Source organism: Lynx rufus, unplaced genomic scaffold (assembly GCF_022079265.1).
Source record: "Lynx rufus isolate CCGP_SWC_20201006 ecotype Redwood Valley unplaced genomic scaffold, mLynRuf1.p SCAF_12, whole genome shotgun sequence".
NCBI classification, from domain to species: domain Eukaryota; kingdom Metazoa; phylum Chordata; class Mammalia; order Carnivora; family Felidae; genus Lynx; species Lynx rufus.
The window spans coordinates 16,046,217-16,051,632 of record NW_025814826.1 but is presented as its reverse complement, the minus strand read 5'-3'; positions in this window follow the sequence as shown (position 1 = coordinate 16,051,632).

Sequence of the window (5,416 nt, the reverse complement as noted above, 5' to 3'; positions counted from 1 at the left end):
TATTTTTTTTAAATATTTTTAATGTCTATTTATCTTTGAGAGAGACAGAGCACGAGTCGGGGAGGGGCAGAGACAGAGAGGGAGACACAGAATCCGAAACAGGCTCCAGGCTCTGAGCTGTCAGCACAGAGCCCAACATGAGGCTCGAACTCAGGAACGGTGAGATCATGACCTGAGCCAAAGTCAGACGCTCAACCGACTGAGCCACCCAGGTGCCCAGACTCTTGCTTATTTTTAAGTTATTATCAAAAATTTTTCATCATCATTTAAATAGTGCAAAATATTATTTCCAGCATAGTGTAAATAATGATTGTTTTAAATAAAGCTATAGGAACATTTTTTTAAATATATCCAATGGAACTATATGATTTTGATACTCATCCACTTCTAAAATATACATGAGAAAGCTTGTCTTTAACAGTGAAAATTTTCTATTGTTTTCTCCTTATATGCTTATTTCCATTCCACAGCCTTTATGGAATTTTATCCTAACGTAATATATTTTACCCTTAATGATATTTTTATTCTTCTATCATAAGAATAGTGAAAGAAGTATGTCAACTGAAATTAAACTTAATTATTTTCTGTGACTATATAGTTCTAAGTGTTAAAGATATTTTTCTTTCAGAATAAAACCAAATATTATTGATTATAATTAATCAAAACATAAAATGCATTGAATATGTCAATTGAAATATTATTAAGCACAACAAGCTTCTATCCATTTCCCGTTGCCACCGTAACAACTTACTACAACTTTACCAGCTTAAAACAACGCGTTAGCTATCTCACTGCTCTGTGGGTCAAAACTTTGGGTATTGTGTGGCTCCGTTGGTCCCACTGCTCAAAATCTCACGGGGCAGAAATTAAGGAATCAGCAAGGCTGCATTCCCTTCTGGAAGCTCTCGGGGAGAATCCATTTCCAGGCTCATTCAGAGTGTTGGCAGAATTCAGGTCTATCCAGCTGTAGAGTTGAGGTCTCACGTCCTTTCTGGCTGTCAGCTAAAAACCACCCCTAGCTTCTAGCGGCTTCTCTCTGGTCCTGGCAGGTAGCTACCTGTCTCAGAAATAGCAACTGTGTAATACATCCTTCTCTCTCCCCACATCTCTTCTGCTTCCTCCTCTGCCACATCTCTCTGATACTACCTTCCTCTTCTGCTTTTAAGGGTTCATGTGATTATATTGGGTCCACCGGCTAATCCAGGAGAATCTTTTTTACTTTAAGGTCTATGATTAGTAAATTTAATTCCTCAAAGTCCCTTCAGAGAGTACCTAGGTTAGTGCCTGATTAACTAACCAGGGGTCAGGAATCTTAGGGGCTCATTTTAAGAATACCGTCTACCACGGTCACTTCTCATTAGCCAAACATCTAGCCAGATGCATGCGGCTGTTGTACTTTGTCAATTAGCCCATGTGTCTGTGGATCAATATCACTCGCCAGTAGGACGAGATACATTTGACAAAAATTATATTTCTATTTTTCATTTTCAAATATGCAAGTGCTAAGCAACGTTGTCCATATGAATAAGTAAGTGGAAATGGAAGGAATTTTGTCATAGCAATGTAACTGAATTCTTTAAACTCCTAAGTTATTCTCCAAAAATATCATGAAGTGACATATCATTTGAAGTCCTTTTTTTTTTTAATGATCCGTCAACCAAAAAGCCACTGAGGCTCTCCTTCAATTCTGCGGGAAACAGAGAATTGAAAACCATCTGTCTTGCAATAGGATTCTTTCCTCAATCATCCTTATTCTCAATTTCTGGGACTTACACCAAAAAGTATTTACAAGACTTATTGAATGACTTGGCCAGGCCTATTACTCTTTCATGTATAAATATAATGGAAATGACTTTTGGCACAAATAATTTTGGGGAGAAAGATGTGTTTTATTCCCCAGCTGTGTCTTACTATGTAAACAATATTTTTAAATGTAAGCACCCAAGTTCCAGAGATTGGAATGGTCTCTCCAGATAACCAAAAATCTACCTAGACGTAGCAAAGAGCAAAGCTTCTTTTATTACACAATAAATCCCAAGAAAAGATTCAGAAGTGGTTTAATCATAAAAAAAAATATAAGTTAACCTACCATAAGAAGTGTTTTTTTCTCAGATCAGCAACTATACCAATGGTAAACAGACCTTTTCTACACACCTCAAAACTAAACAAAAAGAATATCTAGTCAAATGAGCTAACAAGCTATTTCAAAAGCAATGTAAGCCTAATAGAGAATAACTGGCTGGACAGAGACAGACTGTTAGGAATTAGGTGGGGTCTGTGTGATATAACCCAGCCTTCTCACTGCACCCTTAGAGGTCACACAGCTAGAACCAAAGCCAGGATTCTTCCCTTAGCTTACTTGTCACTGTCTCAAAAATATCCCTGTACCAGCTATCAATGTATTACCTGCCTTATTTGCAAAATCACCCTGCATTGCCTGCTTAGCAAAAATTGATACAGATCCTTTAAGTAGTTTTTCTCTGCCAAGTGGCATGTAGGCTTTGCCAGTAGATGGCACTGGGGGCAATTACAGGAAGAAGGGGTTTTCTTTCCCAGTTTAGATGCGCTTTCTCAGAAGGCTCCTAAATCCCGGGTGACTTCTCCCACACCCAAGTCCTGCGGAGCCTGCAGCATCTTCAGAGAAAACTCATACAGAACTCACAGCTTTTCCTGTGGCCGGCTCCTGAGTACCCAGCAGCGAGCAGCTCCCCTTGGCCCTCTTTCTGCAGAAGGTTCTGTAGCCAAGTGCCTACAATCACGTACTTCTCTATCGAAAAATTTCCCTGGTATCATAGAGAATAGATTCCTAGCAAGACCCAGAGGGTGTGTTTCCAGCAACTTCTACCAGAGGAACACCACGGTGAGTTTTGTGCCAATCACCGAACCACAGCCACGCTTTCTCCAGTGAGGACTAAATATCTACCTGGGGGTCAGGGAGAAGGCTCTTCCCTGGGCACCCAGCCTCAGCCCTAGGAGTCGTGGCTGCTCCTTACACCTGCCATTTCTGTATTCCTTGAAGTTCTCTTTACTTCTTATTAGCCAATCCTTTGTAACTCCAATTCCCTGTTATAATTAACATCAATGATTAATTCTTTACACTTATCCAGTTCAAATTCCTATGTGGTTTCCCTCTCCTGATTGGACCCTGATATAACCCCAAGATCAGACAACTTCAGAAGAACTTCCCTCCACTCAGCTAAGATAGGTATGTCTCTTTAAGATTCACAGAGAGGAAAGTGTTTAAAATATGTTACACTTTTCTCTTTTCAACAGATCACATTGTCTGAGACAAATTAATATTATTTTTAGCAAATTCCCTTATTATACAGGATGAATAATCCCAATCCATTTAACCTTTCCTCACAAGCTCTCATTCAATTCATTCAGCACTTTTCATTGGTCTTTTGGGATCTTCTAGACGTGAAGAGGGATTCTGTAATCTCAGACAGACTTCCAGACATGCTGCTGTGCACTTCTGTTATAATAGTTACATGTTCACAAATTATAAAAAGTGCGAAACATGCTGATGCAGAGGCAAAATTATTTTAACGAGTAGAAAATGCACTCTTTTCTTTCATCTTTCTTTATTAAAAATGGAAGTGTGGAAAGCAGAGGAGAAAAGACTACAAAATGTTGAGCAACGTAATCAAAACTAGAAAATAAGCGGGTAACACTTCGGTAATAAAATGACAACATGTAAGTGAAAATAAGGGACCTATTGAGCTTTTCCATCTAAATTCAGATTTTTAAAAAAGACTTCTTGCTGCCCTTGGAATTATCTGAAACCTTAAAATATAGAACCCATCCTTTGAATTAATCCTGCTTTTGTTATTGTCTTCTGAAACAAGCCCAGAGATTTTTCCAGTACTTCAAGGTCATATTCTATGGCCAGGGCAATAGAATTCTGCAGCCAGTATAAGTCGATTCGGCAGCTGTAATAACGGCAAGCCATCTGCAGCTCTACAGTTAGTGTGCGAATGAGAGAAAGCAAAGGTCTAGCGTCAGATGCAAGGTCTTAAGTTCTGTACTTGATGAGATCTGATTCGTTCATTCCTTTATCAAATAGTTATTGAGTGTCTGGGGGTACAGACAAGAGCTTGAATACTAAGACTGGACTCCTCCTTATTCCTGTGGTCTACGAACTCCCTTTTGGATTCACTTGCCTCCCTGAAAGCCAAGACCAGCCAGTCATTTACTTCCTCAGGTCCCACTTTCAGGCTACTAAGCACTGTGATTGTCTCAATGTTTTGGGTGGCCCTCCCGCCCGAACCCATTGCTATGCCAGCAGTTCACAGCGAATGACCCTGTACAGTTCTGTGGAAACTTGAAGCCATACGGTGTTCAGTTCTTCAGTTTCCTTTCTTTTCTCATCAGCGTTTATTCTGACTTGTTCCCCTCATTCTCTGAACTCGATCCTTCAGATCTAATCAATGACATCTTCAAGAGAATGTTGCTAACATCTTTTAAATCAATGCTGTGCATCCATCTCTAAGCTTTCCCCCTGCTGCAAGCCCTCATCAGCTCTCATTGGAACCAAGGCAACATACGGATCGGTATCATCTTGCGTTGATCAGTGTTCTTCGTTCCAAGTTACAGAATCTCCATTGACTGAGCAGCTCACAGAATCTCCAGAAGGGCCAGAGATCCAGACTGAGCTGTGCACCCAGGATCAACACCCAACATACACCCGGGCTGTTCTAGTAAAAGCACCAGTGCCACCACCTGGCACCTGGCGGGATCGAGGCCGAGAGCCAGGGACTCCACGATCGCTACTTCCAAAGAGCCAGCTATGTCTGTTTCCTTACCTGTCACAAGACTGGTTTCCCTACACTTAGCCAGCAACTCAGTATTGCTCAGATCCAAATCCGAGCGTCTCGCAGTCACCTCTGAATAGTGGAACCAAGTTCACATGGCTGTACTGTAGCTTCAGGAGAGCCTAGGAAGGTGGAGTAGAGTTGAAATTTTGAAAGGTAAAGTGTACAATGTGGGAAATTGCCAAAACTTAAGACAGCATTCAACCACTGGGGCTGCCACAGAAGCAAAGGACCACCAAATACTACTTTGCAATCCATATTTCAATATGAAATATAATTACTTTATTCCTTTTCTAAAAAATAACCTCATGTTTCCCTATCACCTAAAGATTAAGTATAAGCTGAAAATACAGCATATAAACCCCTTGTATGCCTTCATCTTCCTCCCCTCTATTCATCCTGCTATTACTTCTATTTCTAGAAAACTAAAGCTCTGAAGCCTTTTTCTGAAAAACACACGACACTTGTGTGCCTGACTTTCTGCCCTTCTGTGTGCTTTTCCCTCTTGTCTGGGGCGTCCTTCCCTTTCCTGCCTTCGGATCCCTGCTCAGAGCACATATTACATGCCAATCCATGGGCTACGCACTAGAAAAATAAAAACC